Source organism: Bos mutus, chromosome 2 (assembly GCF_027580195.1).
Source record: "Bos mutus isolate GX-2022 chromosome 2, NWIPB_WYAK_1.1, whole genome shotgun sequence".
NCBI lineage: Eukaryota > Metazoa > Chordata > Mammalia > Artiodactyla > Bovidae > Bos > Bos mutus.
In genome coordinates, this window is record NC_091618.1 from 134,844,656 (window position 1) to 134,866,862 (window position 22,207).

The following is a 22,207-nucleotide window of genomic DNA, read 5'->3' on the forward strand; positions in this document are numbered from 1 at the left end:
AAGATCCAATACTTTGGCCACCTCATGCGAAGAGCCGACTTATTGTCAAAGATGGCTGATGCTGGAAAATATTGAGGTCAGGAGAAGGGAATGACAGAGGATGAGGTGGTTAATAGAGTATCACTGACTTAATGGACATGAGTTTTGCAAATGTCAGGAGATAGTGAAGGACAGGGACGCCTGGCTTGCTGCAGTCCATGGGGTTGCAAAGAGTCAGACACAATTTAGGGACTGAACAACAAAAACAACAAGTAGAGAGATGGAAACTCAGTAAAGACATGGTTATACTGAATATCAGCTGGATGAAATGGTCACTTAAATTACTTCAGCAGAATACAACTCAAATGTATAGAACATTCACCATGATAGGCCACATTTTGGCCATAAACTATATTTTAACTTTTTAAAAATAGAAATCATCTAAAGTATGCTCTCAGACCACAGTGTACATAGGATGAACAATCAGGAGTGACAAGAGGCAGACATTGTAGTAACTGGACGTGGAGGAGACAGATGTGATTGGTTTGGATAATTCTGTGGACTGGCAGGGAAATGAAACCTGTTAGTTTGAGGACAGGTAGGGTGCTGTGACAGAGAAGGCAATGGCACCCCACTCCAGTACTCTTGCCTGGAAAATCCATGGATGGAGGAGCCTGGTAGGCTGTAGTCCATGGGGTCACTAAGGGTCAGACACGACTGAGCGACTTCACTTTCACTTTTCACTTTCATGCATTGGAGAAGGAAATGGCAACCCACTCCAGTGTTCTTGCCTGGAGAATCCCAGGGATGGGGAAGCCTGGTGGACTGCCGTCTATGGGTTCGCACAGAGTCGGACACAACTGAAGCAACTTAGCAGCAGCAGCAGCAGGGTGCTGTGAGTTCAGTGGACAGGGGAACAAGCTTGGTGGGGGTTTATCTAAGGAGCAAGGGAATTCAATTAGGCTTTTCTAAGGCCCATCCTGGAGTGTGAAGTCAAGTGGGCCTTAGGAATAATTATCAGCACTATAAAAGATGATGGTGTTAATGTGCTGTACTCAATATGTCAGCAAGTTTGGAAAACCCAGCAATGGCCACAGGACTACACTATCCATTTACAATAAAAAACTCTCATCAAAGAAGTTAGAGAGGGAATATATCTCAACATAATAAAGACTATAAAGACAAAAATCACAGCCAACATCATACTCAGTGGTGAAAAGTCCAAAGCCTTCAAGGGTGTTCAGTCTGTAGCTTCTATTTAACATAGCATTGGAAGGCCTGGCCATAGCAATCAGACAAGAAAAAGAAACAGAAGATATCCAAATTGGAAGGGAGGAAGTAAAATTGTCTCTATTTGTAAATGTTATGATTCTCTATATATAGAGAACCCTAAAGTCTCCACCCCAAACTACTGGAATTAATAAATGAATTCAGCAAGTTTGCAGGATACAAGGTTAATACACAGAAATCTTACATTTCTATACATTAATAATAAATATCAGAGTAAGTTTCTTAAATCCCCATTTAAAATTGCAGCAAGAAAAACCACCAGGGAATAAACTTAAACAAGGAGCAAAAGACCTGTATACTGAAAACTATAAAACATGGATGAAGGAAACCAAAGATGATTCTAAGAAATGGAAAGAAATCCCATGCTCTTGGACTGGAAGAATTAATATCACTAAAATGTCCATACTACCCAAAGCAATCTACAGATTTAATGCAATCCTTATCAAAATACCCATGAGTTTTCACAGAACTAGAATAATCCTGAAACTTATACAGAATCACACAAAGATCCCAAATTGGCAAAGCAATCCTAAAAAAAAGAAAACCTGGAGGTATAACCTTCCCAGACTTCGGACTGTACTACAAAGGGCTACAGTAATCAAAACAGCATGGTAGTGGCACAAAAACAGATCAACAAAACAGAATAGCGAGTCCAGAAATAAATCCATGCACCTACGGTCAGTTAATCTATGACAAAGGAGGCAAGAATATACAATGGAGAAAAGACAGTCTTCAGCAAATGATGCTGTAAAAACTGAACAACCACATGTTAAAAATCAGAGTAGAACACTCCTTAATACCATACACAAAAATAAAATGGTTTAAAGACCTAAATGTAAGACCTGAAACCATGAAACTCCTAGAGGAGAACATAGGCAAAATTCTTTGACATAAGTCATAGCAATATTTTCCTGATCAGTCTAAGACAAAAATAAATAAAAGGAAAAAATAAATAGCACCTAATTAAACTTTAAAATTTTTGCACAGAAAAAGAACCCATTGACAAAGTGAAAAGACAACTACTGCGTGGGAGAAAATGTTTACAAATGATGTGACTCACAAAGGCTTAATATCCACAGTTCATACAACTCGATGTCCAAAAAATAAAAATAAAAAAACAATTTAAAAATGGACAGAAGACCTGAATAGTCATTTCTGCAAAGAAGATGTACAAATGGTTAACAGGCACATGCAAAGATGCTCAATATCATTAATCATTAGAGAAATGCAAATCAAAACCACAACAAGATATTACATCACATCTATCAGAATGGCTATCACCAAGAAGTTTAAATAACAAATGTCGGGGAGGATGTAGAGTAAAGGGAACACTAGTATATTTCCACTACTGGTGAGAATTTTTAATTGGTGCAGCCACTATAGAAAAAAGTATGAAAGTTATTTAAAAAATTAAAAATAAGGGATTCCTTAGTGATCTGCCCTGGTGGCTCAGAGGTTAAAGCGTCTGCCCGCAATTCGGGAGACCTGGATTCGAACCCTGGGTCTAGAAGATCCCCTGGAGAAGGAAATGGCAACCTACTCCAGTATTCTTGCCTGGAGAATCCCATGGACAGAGGAGCTTGGTGGGCTACAGTCCACAGGGTCGCAGAGTTGGACACGACCGAGTGACTTCACTTTCTTTCTTGGTGGTCTTAGTAGTTAGGACTCCATGCTTGCACTGCCAAGGAAATCCTTGGTAAGTGAACAAAGATCCTGCAAGTCATGCAGCATGGCCAAAACAAGCAAAACAAAACAAAAAAAACCCCAGCAATCTAAAAATACAACCACCATATGATCCAGCAATTCAACTCCTGGGCATATACTTGGAAAAAACAAAAATGTTAGTACATTCACCCCAATGTTTATAGCAGCACTATGTACAATAGCAAAAACATGGAAGAAACCCAAGCATCCATCCACAGATGAATAGATACACACCACATACACACACAAAACACACACCCCATGGAATATTACTGAGCCATAAAAACGAAATGATGCCATTTGCAGCAATAGAGATGGACTTAGAGAAGACTGTGCTTAGTGAAATAAGTCAGATAGAGAAAGACAAATACTGTATAATATCAATTACATGTGGACACTAAAAATTAATACAAATGAATGCATATTTAAAGCAGAAACAAACTCATAGCTGTAGAGAACAAACTTGTATTTACCAAAGGGGATAGAGAAGAGGAGAGGAACAAGTTAGGGAGGGGTATGGGATTAACTGAAATGGTTTGCCATTCCCTTCTCCAGTGGCCCACATTCTGTCAGATCTCTCCACCATGACCTGCCCATCTTGGGTTGAATACACAGAAGAACTGTACAAAAAAGATCTTCACGACCCAGATAATCACGATGGTGTGATCACTGACCTAGAGACAGACATCCTGGAATGTGAAGTCAAGTGGGCCTTAGAAAGTATCACTACGAACAAAGTTAGTGGAGGTGATGGAATTCCAGTTAAGCTATTCCAAATCCTGAAAGATGATGCTGTGAAAGTGCTGCACTCAATATGCCAGCAAATTTGGAAAACTCAGCAGTGGCCACAGGACTGGAAAAGGGCAGTTTTCATTCCAATCCTGAAGAAAGGCAATGCCAAAGAATGCTCAAACTACCGCACAATTGCACTCATCTCACATGCTAGTAAAGTAATACTCAAAATTCTCCAAGCCAGGCTTCAGCAATATGTGAACCGTGAACTTCCTGATGTTCAAGCTGGTTTTAGAAAAGGCAGAGGAACCAGAGATCAAATTGCCAACATCCGCTGGATCATGGAAAAAGCAAGAGAGTTCCAGAAAAGCATCTATTTCTGCTTTATTGACTATGCCAAAGCCTTTGACTGTGTGGATCACAATGAACTGTGGAAAATTTTGAAAGAGATGGGAATACCAGATCACCTGATCTGCCTCTTGAGAAATTTGTATGCAGGTCAGGAAGCAACAGTTAAAACTGGACACGGAATAACAGACTGGTTCCAAATAGGAAAAGGAGAACGTCAAGGCTGTATATTGTCACCCTGTTTATTTAACTTATATGCAGAGTACATCATGAGAAATGTTGGACTGGAAGAAACACAAGCTGGAATCAAGATTGCCGGGAGAAATATCAGTAACCTCAGATATGCAGATGACACCACCCTTATGGCACAAAGTGAAGAGGAACTCAAAAGCCTCTTGATGAAAGTGAAAGTGGAGAGTGAAAAAGTTGGCTTAAAGCTCAACATTCAGAAAACGAAGATCATGGCATCTGGTCCATCATTTCATGGGAAATAGATGGGGAAACAGTGGAAACAGTGTCAGACTTTATTTTTCTGGGCTCCAAAATCACTGCAGATGGTTATTGCAGCCATGAAATTAAAAGACGCTTACTCCTTGGAAGGAAAGTTATGACCAACCTAGACAGCATATTCAAAAGCAGAGACATTACTTTGCCAACAAAGGTCCGTCTAGTCAAGGCTATGGTTTTTCCTGTGATCATGTATGGATGTGAGAGTTGGACTGTGAAGAAGGCTGAGCGCCGAAGAATTGATGCTTTTGAACTGTGGTGTTGGAGAAGACTCTTGAGAGTCCCTTGGACTGCAAAGAGATCCAACCAATCCATTCTGAAGGAGATCAGCCCTGGGATTTCTTTGGAAGGAATGATGCTAAAGCTGAAACTCCAGCACTTTGGCCACCTCATGCGAAGAGTCGACTCATTGGAAAAGACTCTGATGCTGGAAGGGATTGGGAGCAAGAGGAGAAGGGGACGACAGAGGATGAGATGGCTGGATGGCATCACTGGCTCGATGGACACGAGTCTCAGTGAACTCCAGGAGTTGGTGTTGGACGGGGAGGCCTGGCGTGCTGCGATTCATGGGGTCACAAAGAGTCGGAGACGACTGAGTGACTGATCTGATCTGATCTGATGGGATTAACAGATACAAATACTATATATAAAATAGATCAGAAACAAGGATAATATGTAGGGAATTTTACCCATTATTTTGTCCTAGCCTGTTGTTCAGCCACTCAGTTTGTGTCCCCACAAACTCTGACTCTTTGTGACCCCAGGTACTGCAGCAGGCCAAGCTTCCTTCTCCTTCACCAACTCCTGAAGCTTGCTTACACTCACGTGTATTGAGTCGGTAGTGCCATCTAACCAATTCATCCTCTCTAGTCACGTTCTCCTCCTACCTTCACTCTTTCCCAGCATTAGGGTCTTCTCTAATGAGTCAGCTCTTCATATCAGGTGGCCAAATTACTGGAGCTTCAGCTTCAGTATCAGTCCTTCCAACAAATACTCAGGATTGATTTCCTTTAGGATTGACTGGTTTGATCTCCATGCTGACCAAGGGACTCTCAAGAGTATTCTACAAAACCATAGTTCAAAAGCATCAATTCTCTGGTGCTCAGCTTTCTTTATGGTCCAACTCTCAGATTCATACATGACTTCTGGAAAAACCATAGCTTTGACTAGATGGACTTTTGTCAGCAAAGTAATGTCTCTGCTTTTTAATAAGCTGTCTAGGTTGGTCATAGCTTTTCTCCCAAGGAGCAAGCGTCTCTTAATTTCAAGGCTGCAGTCACCAATTGCAGTGATTTTGGAGCCCCCCAAAATAAAGTCTCTCACTGTTTCCATTGTTTCCCCATCTATTTGCCATGAAGTGATGGAACCAGATACCATTATCTTAGTTTTCTGAATGTTGAGTTTAAAGCCAAGCTTTTCTCTCTCCTCTTTCACTTTCAACAAGAGGCTCTTTAGTTCTTCACTTTCTGCCATAAGGGTGGTGTCATTTACATATCTGAAGTTATTGAGAGTACATTATTATAGGCAGAGTACATCATGTGAAATACTGGGTTGGATGAAGCACAGACTGGAATCAAGATTGTCGGGAGAAATATCAATAACCTCTGATATGCAGATGACACCACCCTTATGGCAGAAAGCAAAGAGGAACTAAAGAGCCTCTTGATGAAAGTGAAAGAGGAGACTGAAAAAAAAAAAGCTTAAAACTCAACATTTAAAAAACTAAGTTCATGGCATCCTGTCCCATCACTTCACGGCAAATGGATGGGGAAACAGTGGAAACAATGACAAACCTTATTTTCTTGGACTCCCAAATCACTGCAGCCATGAAATTAAAAGACTCTTGTTCCTTGGAAGAAAAGCTATGACCAACCTAGACAGCTTATTAAAAAGCAGAGACATTACTTTGCTGACAAAAGTCTGTCTAGTCAAATCTATGGTTTTTCTAGTAGTCATGTATGGATGTGAGAGTTAGACTATAAAGAAAGCTGAGCACTGAAGAATTGATGCTTTTGAACTGTGGTGTTAGAGAAGACTCTTGAGAGTCCCTTTGATGGCAAGGAGATCCAACTGGTCAATCCTAAAGGAAATCAGTCCTAGATATTCATTGGAAGGAATAGCTGACTCATTTGAAAAGACCCTGTTGCTGGGAAAGATTGAAGGTGGAAGGAGAAGGGGACGACAAAGGATGAGATGGTTGGATGGCATCACTGACTCAGTGGACATGAGTTTGAGTAAGCTTTGGAAGTTGATGATGGACAGGGAAGCCTGGCATGTTGCAGTCCATGGGGTCGCAGAGTTGGACACAACTCAGCAACTGGAACTGAACTGAATTGAACTCTGCATATAAGTTAAATAATCAGGGTGACAATATACAGCCTTGATGTACTCTTTTCCCGATTTGGAACTAGTCTTATTCCATGTCCAGTCCTAACTGTTGCTTTTGACCTGTATACAGATTTTGCAGGAGGCAGGTCAGGTGGTCTGGTATTCCTATCACTTTAAGGGTTTTCCAGTTTGTTGTGATCCACACAGTCAAAGGCTTTAGTGCAGTCAATGAAGCAGAAGTAGATGTTTTTCTAGAATTTTCTTGCTTTTTCCATGATGCAATGGATGTTGGCAATTTGATCTCTGGTTCCTCTGCTTTTTCTAAATCCAGCTTGAACATCTGGAAGTTCTCAGTTCACATACTGTTGAAGCCTCACTTGGAGAATTTTGAGCATTACTTTGCTAGCTTGTGAGATGACTAAACTTGTCCAGTAGTTTACATTCTTTGGCACTGTGCTTCTTTGGGATTGGAATGAAATCCGACCTTTTCCAGTCCTGTGGCCACTGCTGAGTTTTCCAAATATGCTGGCATATTGAGTGCAGCACTTTAACAACATTATATTTTAATATTTGCAGTAGCTCAGCTGGAATTCCATCACCTCCACTAGTTTTGTTCATAGCTATGCTTCCTAAGGCTCACTTGACTTCTATTCCAAGATGTCTGGCTCTAGGTGAGTGATCACACCATCATGATTATCTGGGTCATTAAGTCTTTTTTGGATAGTTCATCTGTGTATTCTTGCCACCTCTTCTTAATATCTTCAGCTTCTGTTAAATCCATACCATTTCTGTCCTTTATTGTGCCCATCTTTGCATGAAATGTTCCTTTGATATCTTCTAACTTTCTTGAAGAGATCTCTAGTCTTTCTGATTCTAATGTTTTCCTCTGTTTCTTTGCACTGTTCTCGTAAAAAGGCTGTCTTATCTCTTCTTGCTATTCTTTGGAACTCTGCATTCAAATGGGTATATCTTTCCTTCTCCTTTGCCTTTTGCCTCTCTTCTTTTCTCAGCTATTTGTAAGGGCTCTTCAGACAACCATTATGCCTTTTTGTTTGTCTTGGGGATGCTTTTGATCACTACCTGCTGTACAATTTTATGAACCTCCATCCATAGTTCTTCAGGCACTCTATTAGATCTAATCCTTTGAATCTATTTGTCACTTCCACTGTATAATCATAAGGGATTTGATATTTCCCCAACTTTCTTCAAATTAAATCTGAATTTTATAATAAGGAGTTCATGATCTGAGCCACAGCCAGCTCCTGTTCTTATTTTTGCTGACTATATAGAATGTCTCCATCGGCAACTGCAAAGAATGTAATCAATCTGATTTCAGTATTGACTATCTGGTGATGTCCATGTTTAGGGTTGTCTCTTGTATTGCTGGAAGTGGGTGTTTGTTATGACCAGTGCGTTTTCTTGGCAAAACTCTGTTAGCCTTTTTCCTGCTTCGTTTGCACTCCAAGGCCAAACCTGCCCATTACTGAAGGTATGTCTTGAGTTCCTACTTTTGTTTCCCAGGCCCCTATGATGAAAAGGACTTTGTGTGTGTGTGTGTGTGTGTTAGTTCTAGAAGGTCGTGTAGCTCATCATAGAACCATTCAACTTCAGCTTCTTTGGCATTAGTGGCTGGGGATTAGCCTTAGATTACTGTGATATTGAATGGTTTGCCTTAGAAACGAACAAAGATCATTCTGTCATTTTTGAGATTGCACCCAAGTACTGCATTTCAGACTCTTTTGTTGACTATGGTGGCTACTCCATTTCTTCTAAGGGATTCTTGCCCACAGCAGTAGATACAATGGTCATCTGAATAAAATCCACCCCTTGGAATTAAAGTCACCCATTCTGGTCCATTTTATTTCACTGATTCCTAAAATGTCTATGTTCACTCTTGCCATTTCCTATTTGACCACTTCCAATTTACCTTGATTCATAGACCTAACATTCCAGGTTCCTATGCAATATTATTCTTTATAGCATCGGACTTTACTTCTACCACCAGACACGTCCACAGTTGGGTGTTGTTTTCACTTTGGCTCTGCTTCTTCATTCCTTCTGAAGCTATTTCTCTGCTCTTCTCCAGTAGCATATTGGGTACCTACCAACCTGGGGAGTTCATCTTTCAGTGTCATCTCTCTTTGCTCTTTCATACTGTTCATGTGGTTCTCAAGGCAAGAACACTGAAGTGGTTTGCCATTCCCTTCTCCAGTGGACCACATTTTTGTCAGAACTATCCACCATGACCATCTGTTTTGCGTGGCCCTGTATGGCATGGCTCGTAGTTTCATTGACTTAGACAAGGCTGTGATCCATGTGATCAACTTGGTTAGTTTTCTGTAGTTGTGGTTTTTATTCTGTCTGCCCTGTATAGATGAGGATAAAGAGACTAGAGGAAGCTTCCTGATGGAAAGGACTGGTTGTGGGGGAAACCCACATCTCTCTAGTGGGTGAGGCCATGCTCAGTAAATCTTTAATCCAATTTTCCGCTGTTGTTGGGACTGTGTTCCCTCCCTGTAGTTTGGCCTGAGGCCAAATTATGACAGGGGTAATGGTGGTAATGGCGACCTCTGTGAAAAAGATTTATGCCATCACACTGGCTCTCGGGACTGTTGTAGTCAGTTCCCCCTGGTCTGGCAGCAGACCACTGTCAACCCACGCTTCTGCTGGAGACTCCATGACACTCACAGGCAAGTCTGGCTTTGTCTCTTGTGGGGTCACTGCTCCTTTCTCCTAGGTCCTGGTGTGCACAAGGTCTTGTGCCCTGCAAGAGTCTGTTTTACCAGTCCTAAGGAAGTTCTGTAATCCCATTGGCCTTTGAAGTCAAATTCTCTGAGTGTTCTCAGTCCCTTTGCCAGATCCCCAGGTTGGAGAATCTGTTGTCGGCCCTAGAACTTTTGCAGCAGTGCAAGAACTTCTTTGATATAATTGTTTTCCAGTATGTGGGTCATCTGCTCGGCATCTCTATGGTGGGACTAATGGCAACCTCCTCCTAGTGGACTTATGCCACATGTTGCACCTCCCAGGTCTGCTGAAGCCAGAGCCCCTGTCCCCATGGCAGGCCACTGGTGATCTGTTCCTCTGGCTCAGTATCTTGTGGAAGTCACAGCTGCTTTCCCTGGGTCCTGGTGCACACAAGATTTCATTGTTGCAAGCCCTTCCCATTTTGGCTGAAATGACTTTCATAGTACTTAAAAAGCTAGTGCCCTTACCCCTTCATTTTTCACTTTTTCCTCTGCAGGAGCCAGACATTGAAAAGCAACTGCATATATGGAGGAAGATGACCTTGCATGCCCACGGTGTAGGTTCAGAAAAGAGCTGAAAAGACTTTAAGTTTACATGTCAAGCTGACATCTGGCACAGAAACAGGCCAGAGAAATCAAAGGGGGAAGAAACATAATAACAAAAAGCAGCAAACCCGAGGAAACAGGAGGATCTGATTTTAGATTCAAATGTCCAGGGTTCAGTAAAAATCACAAGCATATAAAGAAACTGGAAAATATGGCCCATTCAAGCAAAGAATGGAGAAGGCAATGGCAACCCACTCCAGTACTCTTGCCTGGAAAATCCCATGGACGGAGGAGCCTGGTAGGCTGCAGTCCATGGGGTCATGAAGAGTCGGACATGACTGAGCGACTTCACTTTCTATTTCCAGTTTTTTAAGGAATCTCCACACTGTTCTCCATAGTGGTCATACTAGTTTGCATTCCCACCAACAGTGTAAGAGGGTTCCCTTTTTTCCACACCCTCTCCAGAATTTATTGCTTGTAGACTTTTGGATAGCAGGCATTCTGACTGGAATGAGGTGGTACCTCATTGTGGTTTTGATTTGCATTTCTCTGATAAGGAGTGATGTTGAGCATCTTTTCATGTGTTTGTTAGCCATCTGTATGTCTTCTTTGGAGAAATGTCTGTTTAGTTCTTTGGCCCATTTTTTGATTGGGTCGTTTATTTTTCTGGAATTGAGCTGCAGGAGTTGCTTGTATATTTTGGAGATTAATTCTTGGTCAGTTGCTTCATTTGCTATTATTTTCTCCCATTCTGAAGGCTGTCTTTTCACCTTGCTTATAGTTTCCTTCATTGTGCAAAAGCTTTTAAGTTTAATTAGGTCCCATTTTTTTATTTTTGCTTTTATTTCCAATATTCTGGGAGGTGGGTCATAGAGGATTTATGTCAGAGAGTGTTTTGCCTATGTTTTCCCCTAGGAGTTTTATAGTTTCTGGTCTTACGTTTACATCTTTAATTCATTTTGAGTTTATTTTTGTGTATGGTGTTAGAAAGTGTTCTAGTTTCATTCTTTTACAAGTGGTTGACCAGTTTTCCCAGCACCACTTGTTAAAGAGATTGTCTTTTCTCCATTGTATATTCTTGCTTCCTTTTAGACAAATACTTTAAAACAACTGTTTTGAAGATATGTGAGTCTGAGTGAACTCCGGGAGATGGTGATGGACAGGGAGGCCTGGCGTGCTGTGATTCATGGAGTCGCAAAGAATCAGACACGACTGAGCAACTGAACTGAACTGAACTGAAAGGCTTAAAGGAGGATATGGAGAAAGTCAAGAAAGTGATGTATGAAAATAAATAAATACATATGTGTGAACAAAATGGAAAAATCAATAAAGAGATCAAAACCTAAAAAGAAATTCTAGAACTAAAAAGTATATTAACCGAAATGAAAAATTCACTAGGGAGTTTCAAAGGCAGAATTGAGCAGGAAAAAAAGCTAATCAGTGAGCTTAAAGGTAAAACAATGGAAACTATCCAGTCTGAGGAAATTTTTTAAAAATTAAAGAAAAGTGAACAAAGCCTAGAAACATCCAGAGGACCAACATGCATATTATGCACTCCCAGGGGAGAAGCAAGAGAAAAGGCAGAGAGAATATTTGAAGAAATAATGCCTGAAAACTTCCTAAATTTGATAACAGACATTAACATAACCATCCAGGAAGCTCAATGAACACTGGGTAAGATGAACTCAAGAGACCCACACCAAGATACATTATAATTAATTTAAAAGAGAAAGACAAACAGGGACTCTTGAAAGCAGTGAGAAAAAGAAATGCTCAAAGTAATGTTTCGAGGTGGAATGAAAAGACACTAGATAGTAACTCAAGGCACGTTAAACAAATACAGATCTCAATAAAGAAAAGTACATGCTGATGCTATAGTAGTGGTTTCTAAATGCACTTTGTTTTCTACATGATTTAAGAAACTAATACAGTTAAAGGAAAAATACAACTATTAGTGTAAAAGTTAGTATCACTGCAACTTTGATTTGTAACTTCAAATCTTATTTTCTACATAATTTAAGAGACTAATGCATTTAAAAGAAGTGCTAGTTTATGTTTTAGGTCACACACTGTATGAAGATATATTTTGTGCCATCAACAACTGAAAGAGGGACAGGCCATCAAAAAGAAGAGACTTTTTTAAATTGATGTATAATTGATTTATAATGCGCCAATCTCGGCTATACAGCAGAGTGACTTGGTTATGCACATATGTGTTTTTTATATTATTTTACATTATGATTTATTATAGAATATTGAATATAGTTTTCTGTGTTATACATTAGGACCTTGTTGTTTATCCATTCTAAATGTAATAGTTTTCATCTACCAACCCAAAACTATTGGTTCATCCCTTTCCCTCCTCCCCTTCTCCTTGGCAACCACAGGTCTGTTCTCTGTGACTATGAGTCTGTTTCTGTTTTATATACAGGTTCATTTGCACCATATTTTAGCTTTTAAGTGATATCATATGGCATTTGTCTTTTTCTTCTGGATTACTTCACTTAGTATGATCATCTCTAGTTGCTGAAGAGTTTATGTTATTGAAGTTAAAATGGTACAAATTTGCTAATAGCAAATAGTGCTAATAGCTTTAGCAGGTTAAATGTAATCCCCATGGTAACCACCAAGAAAATAGCTAGAGAATATACACAAAAGGAAACGAGAAGAGAATTAAAAATTCTGCTACAAAAACTCAACAGAAAAGAAGACAGAAATTCAGGAAATGATAGATAAACAAGCTATAAGACAAATACAAAACAGCATAATGACATAAGTATATGTGCGTGCATGCTAAGTCACTTCAGTCGTGTCCAAATCTTTGTGAGCATCATCCTTATAAGTAATTACTTTAAATGTAAAAGGATTAAACTCTCCAATCAAAAGACATACATTGGAAGGGTGGATTAAAAACACATTATCTAACTACGTGCTGTCTGCAAAATGCTCACTGGAGATCCAAAGACAAAACAGGTTGAAAGTGAAAAGCTGGAAAACAATCTTCCATACGAGTAGTAACCAAAAGAGAGCAGGAGCAGCATTGCTATAATATCAGACAACGTAGAATTTAAATTTCAAAGGATAGTAATAGGTTAATAAGAGTTTTGACATTTCAAGAAGATATAACAATTATAAATATTCATGTGTCTAGTGTCAGACCATCAAAATATATTAAGCAAACACTGACAGAATAGAAGGCTGAAATAGTTGTATAATAAGAACTGGAGACTTCAACACCCCACTTTCAATAGTGGGTGAAACAGCCAGACAGAACATATGTAAAGAAGTAGAGAACCTAACACATCGATCTAACTAGATCTAACAGACAGCCCACGCCAGCGTGCACGTTCTTCACAAGTATACATGGAGCATTTTCCAGAACAGACCATCTGTTAGCCCCAAGTTAGTCTGAATACATTTCAAAAAGATGTCCCACAAAGTATGTTCTCTACTCAGAATGAAGCTAGATATCAATAACAAAATAAAAAACAGAAAGACTTTTAAATAACCAATGGATCAAAGAAGAAATCCAATGGGAACTTCTAAAATACTTAGAGATGAATGAAAATAAAAACACCATAGCAAAACTTGTAGATGCAGGGAAAATGATGTTAAGAGGAAAGGTTTTGCTATGGTGTTTGCCACCTCCCAGAGTAATGGAAATAAAAGCAAAAATAAACAAATGAGACCTCAGTCAGTTCAGTGGCTCAGTCGGGTCTGACTCTTTGCGACCCCATGAATCGCAGCACGCCCATGAATCGCAGCACACCAGGCCTCCCTGTCCATCACCATCTCTCGGAGTTCACTCAGACTCACATCCATCGAGTCCGTGATGCCATCCAGTCATCTCATCCTCTGTCGTCCCCTTCTCCTCCTGCCCCCAATCCCTCCCAGCATCAGAGTCTTTTCCAATGAGTCAACTCTTCGCATGAGGTGGCCAAAGTACTGGAGTTTCAGCTTTAGCATCATTCCTTCCAAAGAAATCCTAGGGCTGATCTCCTTCAGAATGGACTGGTTGGATCTTCTTGCAGTCCAAGGGACTCTCAAGAGTCTTCTCCAACACCACAGTTCAAAAGCATCAGTTCTTCGGTGCTCAGCCTTCTTCACAGTCCAACTCTCACATCCATACATGACCACAGGAAAAACCATAGCCTTGACTAGATGGACCTTTGTTGGCAAAGTAATGTCTCTGTTTTTCAATATGCTATCTAGGTTGGTCATAACTTTCCTTCCAAGGAGTAAGCATCTTTAATTTTATGGCTGCAATCACCATCTGCAGTGATTTTGGAGCCCAGAAAAATAAAGTCTGACACTGTTTCCACTGTTTCCCCATCTATTTCCCATGAAGTGATGGGACCAGATGCCATGATCTTAGTTTTCTGAATGTTGAGCTTTAAGCCAACTTTTTTTTTTCACTTTCCACTTTCACTTTCATCAAGAGGCTTTTTAGTTCCTCTTCACTTTCTGCCATAAGGGTGGTGTCATCTGCATATCTGAGGTTACTGATATTTCTCCCAGCAATCTTGATTCCAGCTTGTGCTTCTTCCAGTCCAGCGTTTCTCATGATGTACTCTGCATATAAGTTAAATAAACACGGTGACAATATACAGCCTTGATGTACTCCTTTTCCTATTTGGAACCAGTCTGTTGTTCCGTGTCCAGTTCTAACTGTTGCTTCCTGACCTGCATACAGATTTCTCAAGAGGCAGGTCAGGTGATCTGGTATTCCCATCTCTTTCAGAATTTCCCACAGTTTATTGTGATCCACACAGTCAAAGGCTTTGGCATAGTCAATAAAACAGAAATAGATGCTTTTCTGGAACTCTCTTGCTTTTTCCATGATCCAGCGGATGTTGGCAATTTGATCTCTGGTTCCTCTGCCTTTTCTAAACCAGCTTGAACATCAGGAAGTTCATGGTTCACATATTGGTGAAGCCTGGCTTGGAGAATTTTGAGCATTACTTTACTAGTGTGTGAGATGAGTGCAATTGTGCGGTAGTTTGAGCATTCTTTGGCATTGCCTTTCTTTGGGATTGGAATGAAAACTGCCCTTTTCCAGTCCTGTGGCCACTGCTGAGTTTTCCAAATTTGCTGGCATATTGAGTGCAGCACTTTCACAGCATCATCTTTCAGGATTTGAAATAGCTCCACTGGAATTCCATCACCTCCACTAGCTTTGTTCGTAGTGATACTTTCTAAGGCCCACTTGACTTCACATTCCAGGATGTCTGGCTCTAGATGAGTGATCACACCATCATGATTATCTGGGTCCTGAAGCTCTTTTTTGTACAGTCCTTCTGTGTATTCTTGCCACCTCTTCTTAATATCTTCTGCTTCTGTTAGGTCCACACCATTTCTGTCCTTTATCGAGCCCATCTTTGCATGAAGTGTTCCCTTGGTATCTCTAATTTTCTTGAAGAGATCTCTAGTCTTTCCCATTCTGTTGTTTTCCTCTATTTCTTTGCATTGATCACTAAAGAAGGCTTTCTTATCTCTTCTTACTATTCTTTGGAACTCTGCATTCAGATGTTTATATCTTTCCTTTTCTCCTTTGCTTTTCACTTCTCTTCTTCTCACAGCTATTTATAAGGCCTCCCCAGACAGCCACTTTGCTTTTTTGCATTTCTTTTCCATGGGGATGGTCTTGATCCCTGTCTCCTGTACAATGTCACGAACCTCATTCCGTAGTTCATCAGGCAGTCTATCTATGAGACCTAATTAAACATAAAAGCTTTTGCACAACAAAGGAAATTATAAGCAAGGTGAAGAGAAAGCCTTCAAAATGAGAGAAAATAATAGCAAACAAAAAAATGACAATGAATTAATCTCCAAAATATACAAGCAGCTCATGATGCTCAATACCAGAAAAATAAAGGACACAGTCAAAAAACGAACCAAAGAACTAAACAGATATTTCTCCAAAGAAGACATACAGATGGCTAACAAACACATGAAAGATGCTCAGCATCACTCATTATCAGAGAAATGCAAATCAAAACCACATGAGGTACCATCTCACCCCAGTCAGAATGGCTGCCATCAAAAAGTATACAAACAATAAATCCTGGAGAGGATATGGAGAAAAGGGAACCCCTCTTATGCTGTTGGTGGGAATGCAAACTAGTACAGCCACTATGGAGAACAGGGTGGAGATTCCTTAAAAAATGAAATAGAACTGCCAAACGAGCCAGCATTCCTACTGCTGGGCATACAAACCAAGGAAACCAGAATTGAAAGAGACACATGTACCCCAATGTTCACCACAGCACTGTTTATAATAGCCAGGACACGGAAGCAACCTAGATGTCCATCAGCAGACGAATAGATAAGAAAGCTGTGGTACATATACATAATGGAATATTACTCAGCTATTAAAAAGAATACATTTGAATCAGTTCCAGTGAGGTGGATGAAACTGGAGTCTATTATACAGAGTGAAGTAAGTCAGAAAGAAAAACACCAATACAGTATACTAATGCATATATATGGAATTTCAAAAGATGATAACAATAACCCTATGCAAGACAGCAAAAGAGACACAGATGTAGAACAGTCTTTTGGACTCTGTGGGAGAAGGTGAGGGTGGGATGATTTGAGAAAAACTATATAACTATACTTAACAAAAGCTATATATGAAAAAAAAAAAAAGAAAGAAACACACAGCAAATATCATGCTCAGTGGTGAAAGACTGAAAGTTTTCCCTACAAGGTCAGGATGGTTTCTTGTTAAAATGCTTTCACATTGTCATGCAACCATCACCACCATCCATCTTCATAACACTTTTTGTCTTAATAAAACTGAAACTCTATACTCATTAAACAACAGCTCTCCATTGAACTCACCTCCCCTTAGTCCATGGTAACCTCTATTATAATTTCTGTCCTTTTGATTCTGACTAAAATTCATCCATGTTGTACACATACTGAAGAATTTCCTTCCTCTTAATGCTGAATAATATTCCATTATATGGATATTCCTCATTTTGTTATCTACTCATCCCTTGGTAGACTCTTGGGCTCATTTAGCTGTTATGATTAGCTGCTATGAACTGCAGCTGAACAAATATCTCTTCAAGACCATGCTATATATATAAAGCAGATCTATAGATATAGATATATATCTATAGAAGTGGAACTGCTGGATTATACAGTAATTCTATTTCTAAATTACTGAGTAACTACCATACTGTTTTCCATAGTAGCTTTATCATTCCATATTTTATATCTCCAACAACAGCCCACGAGTGTTCTAAGTTCTCCACAACCTCATCAGCATTTATTTTCTGGGTTTTTTTAATAGTAGCCATTTTAATGGGTATTCTGCCTTTTACTTGCACTTCCCTAATGATTAGTGATGTTGAGCATCTTTTCATGTCTTTAATGGCCATTCCTGTATCTTCTTTGGAGGACTGTTTATTCAAGTCCTTTGCCCATTTGTGAATTGGGCAAACCCATTTTGAATTGGATTGTTTTGTTGCTACTGCTGAATTTTTGGAGTTTTATGTATATTCTGGATATTAACCCCTTATCAGATCTATAATTGGCAAATATTTTCTCCCGTTCTATATGTTACCATAACATTAAAAGTCCAATATCCCTTATGAATATAGATGCAGAAATCCTCAACAAAATATCAACAGACAAAATCCAACAGTATATTAAAAGTATTATATACCAAAACAAAGTGGGATTTATTCCAGGAATGCAAGAGTGGTTTGACAGAAGAAAACCGATGGAAGGAATTCCCTTGCAGTCCAGTGCTTAGGACTCAGCACTTTCACTGCTGAGACCCAGGTTCTATCCCTGGTCAAGTCCTGCAAGCCACGTGGCACAGCCAAAAAATGGAAAAAGGAAAAATAAGAAAATCAATGGAATATATCACTTTAATAGAATGAAGAATAAAAACAACAGTATCATCTTGTTGATATAGCAAAAGTACGTGACAAAATCCAACACTCTTTCATGATTAATAAAGCACTCAATAAATTAAGAATAGAAACTTCCTCGACATAATAAGGTCATTTATAAAATCTATACCTAACATCATACCCAGTCATTAAAGGCTGAAAGCTTTCCCTTCTATCATCAGGAACAAGACAAGGACATCCACTTTCACCATTTATATTCACATTGTACTGAAAGTTCAATCCAGAACATCTAGTAAAAAGAATAAAACATTCAAATTGGAAAGAAAGAAAGAAAACTCCATTAACAGCTGAACTTGTATATAGAAAATCCCAAAGAATCCACCAAAAAATGAGTTGAGCTAATAAATTGAGTAAAGTTACCAGCTCAACGAACAAATATCAGTTATATTTCCATACATCAGCAATTGGCAATCAAAAAAGGAAATTAAGAAAATGATTTCATTTGAAATACAACTAAAGGGACAATATATTAATACATAGGAATAAATTTAACCAAAGAGTTAAAAACTCATACACTGAAAACCATAAAACACTGTTGAAAAAAATTAAAGAAGATCAAAATAAAGATTAAAAAAAACTTGTATTCATGAAGTGGAAGACAATATTGACATGGCTGCTGCTGCTGCTAAGTCACTTCAGTCTTGTCCGACTCTGTGCGACCCCATAGACGGCAGCCCACCAGGCTCCCCATCCCTGGGATTCTCTAGGCAAGAATACTGGAGTGGGTTGCCATTTCCTTCTCCAATGCATGAATGTGAGAAGTGAAAGTGAAGTTGCTCAGTCGTGTCTGACTCTTAGCGACCCCATGGACTGCAGCCTACCAGACTCCTCCGTTCAATGGGATTTTCCAGGCAAGAGTACTGGAGTGGGGTGCCGTTGCCTTCTCCAATTAACATGGCAATGTTCCTCAAAGCAATCTACACATTCAATGTTATCCCTATCAAAATTCCAATAGCCTTTTTGAAGAAATGGAAAAGTTAATCCTGAAATTTGTATGGAATTTCAAGGGGGCCTAAATAGCCAAAACAATCTTGGGAAAAGAAGAACAAAGGTACAGGACTCACTTTCTGATTTCAAAACTTATTACAGAGCTACAGCAACCAAAACAACATGTTACTGGAATAAGGATGGACACATAGATCAGTGTAACAGAATCGAGAATCCGTAAATAAACCTGTGAATCTATGGCCAACTGATTTTCAAGAGAGATGCTAAGAATATTCAATGGGAAAAGAAATGGTCATCAAGTGGTGCTGCAGCAACTGGACTTCTACATGCAAAAGAATTCAGTTGGACCCTTGCCTCACATCATATACAAAAATTAACTCCAAATAGATCAGTTACTATTAGAGAGCTAAAACCATAAACCCTTAAAAGAAAACATAGGAGTAAATTTTCATACATTTAGATTTGGCAATGGACACCATTGTACAAGCAATATGATACCAAAAGAACAAGCAAAAATAGACAAACTGAACTTAATCAGAAATTTAAAGTTTTATATGCGACCCCATAGACGGCAGCCCACCAGGCTCCCCATCCCTGGGATTCTCTAGGCAAGAATACTGGAGTGGGTTGCCATTTCCTTCTCAATGCATGAATGTGAGAAGTGAAAGTGAAATTGCTCAGTCGTGTCTGACTCTTAGCGACCCCATGGACTACAGCCTACCAGGCTCCTCCATCCATGGGATTTTCCAGGCAAGAGTACTGGAGTGGGGTGCCATTGCCTTCTCCGAAGACACAGCACAGTCAAAAATAAATTTTTAGAAAAGTAACTAGTTAAGAAAATCATCAAGAAAATTAAAAACAACCTACAGAATTGGAAACAATTTACAAGTCATACATATCCTAAGTTTCTAGTATCCAGAATATATAAAGAATTCAACAACAAAAAGGCAACTCAATTTAAAAATGGTCACAGGACTTGGAACGAGAAATAGACATTTCTCAAAAAAAGATATAGAAATGGTATCTGAAATGATAACATCAATAGCCATTATGGAAATGCAAATCAAAATCAATGAGAGGGACTTCCCTGGAAGTTCAGTGATTAGGATCCCAAACTTCCACTGCAGAGGGCCTTGGTTTGATTCCTGGTTGGGAAACTAAGACCCCACATGCTTCACAGTGTGGCCAGAAAAAAGAAAAAAAATGGTTTGGCCACTGTTAAAAACAGTAATTCCTCAAAAATTTCATAGAATAACACATTATCCAGTAATTCCACTGCTAAGTATATATCTCTACATGGCATGGCTCCGTCCAAGGTCCATCCAAGACAGGTCATGGTGGAGAGGTCTGACAAAATGTGGTCCACTGGAGAAGGGAATGGCAAACCACTTCAGTATTCCTGCCTTGAGAACCCCATGAACAGCATGAAAAGGCAAAAAAAAAAAAAAATAGGACACTGAAAGATGAACTCCCCAGGTCAGTAGGTGCCCAATAAGCTACTGGAGATCAGTCGAGAAATAACTCCAGAAAAAATGAAGAGACAGAGCTAAAGCAAAAACAACACCCAGTTGTGGATGTACTGGTGATGGAAAAAAGGTTCGATGCTGTAAAGAGCAATATTGCATAGGAACCTGGAATGTGAGGTCCATGAATCAAGGCAAATTGGAAGTGGTCAAACAGAAGATGGCAAGGGTGAATGTAAACATTTTAGGAATCAGTGAAGTAAAATGGACTGGAATGGGTTGAATTGAACTCAGCTGACCATTATATCTACTCCTGTGGGCAAGAATCCCTTAGAAGAAATGGAGTAGCCCTCATAGTCAACAAAAGAGTCCAAAATGTAGTACTTGAATGCAATCTCAAAAATGACAGAATGATATCTGTACATTTCCAAGGCAAACCATTCAATATCACAGTAATCCAAGTCTATGCCCTGAACAGTAATGCTGAAGTAGCTGAAATTGAATGGTTCGATGAAGACCTACAAGGAGAAGGCAATGGCAACCCACTCTAGTACTCTTGCCTGGCAAATCCCATGGACAGAGGAGCCTGGTAGGCTTCAGTCCATGGGGTCGCCAGAAGTCGGACACAACTCAGTGACTTCACTCTCATGCATTGGAGAAGGAAATGGCAACCCACTCCAATATTCTTGCCTGGAGGATCCCAGGGACAGGGGAGCCTGGTGGGTTGCCATCTATGGGGTCGCACAGAGTGGGACATGACTGAAGCGACTTAGCAGCTTAGCAGCATGAAGACCTACAATACCTTCTAGAACTAACACTCAAAAAAAATGTCTTTTTCAATAAAGTGGAGTGGAATGCAAAAGTAGGAAGTCAAGAAACACCTGGAGTAACAGGCAAATTTGGCCTTGGAATACGGAATGAAGCAGGGCAAAGGCTAATAGAATTTTGCCAAGAAAATGCACTGGTCATAGCAAACACCCTCTTCCAACAACACAAGAGAAGACTCTACACATGGACATCACCAGATGGTCAACAATGAAATTAGATTGATTATATTCTTTGCAGCCAAAGAAGGAGAAGCTCTAGAGAGTCAACAAAAACAAGACTAGGAGCTGACTGTGACTCAGATCATGAAATCCTTATTGCCATATTAAGACTTAAATTGAAGAAAGTAGGGGAAACCACTAGACCATTCAGGTATGACCTAAATCAAATTCCTTATGACTATACAGTGGAAGTGAGAAATAGATTTAAGGGCCTAGATCTGATAGACAGAGTGCCTGATGAACTATGGATGAAGGTTTGTGACATTGTACAGAAGACAGGGATCAAGAATATCCCCAAGAAAAAGAAATGCAAAAATACCAAAATTGTTGTCTGAGGAGGCCTTACAAACAGCTATGAAAAAAAGAGCAGTGGAAGGCAAAGAAGAAAAGAAAAGATATACCCATTTGCATGCAGAGTTCCAAAGAATAGCAAGGAGAGATAGGAAAGCCTTCCTTAGTGATAAGTGCAAAGAAATAGAGGAAAACAATAGAAAGGAAAAGGCTAGAGATCTCTTCAAGAAAATCAGAGATACCAAGGGAACATTTCATGCAAAGATGGGCACAATAAAGGACAGAAATGGACCTAACAGAAGAAGATGTTAAGAAAAGGTGGCAAGAATACACAGAAGAACTATACAAAAAAG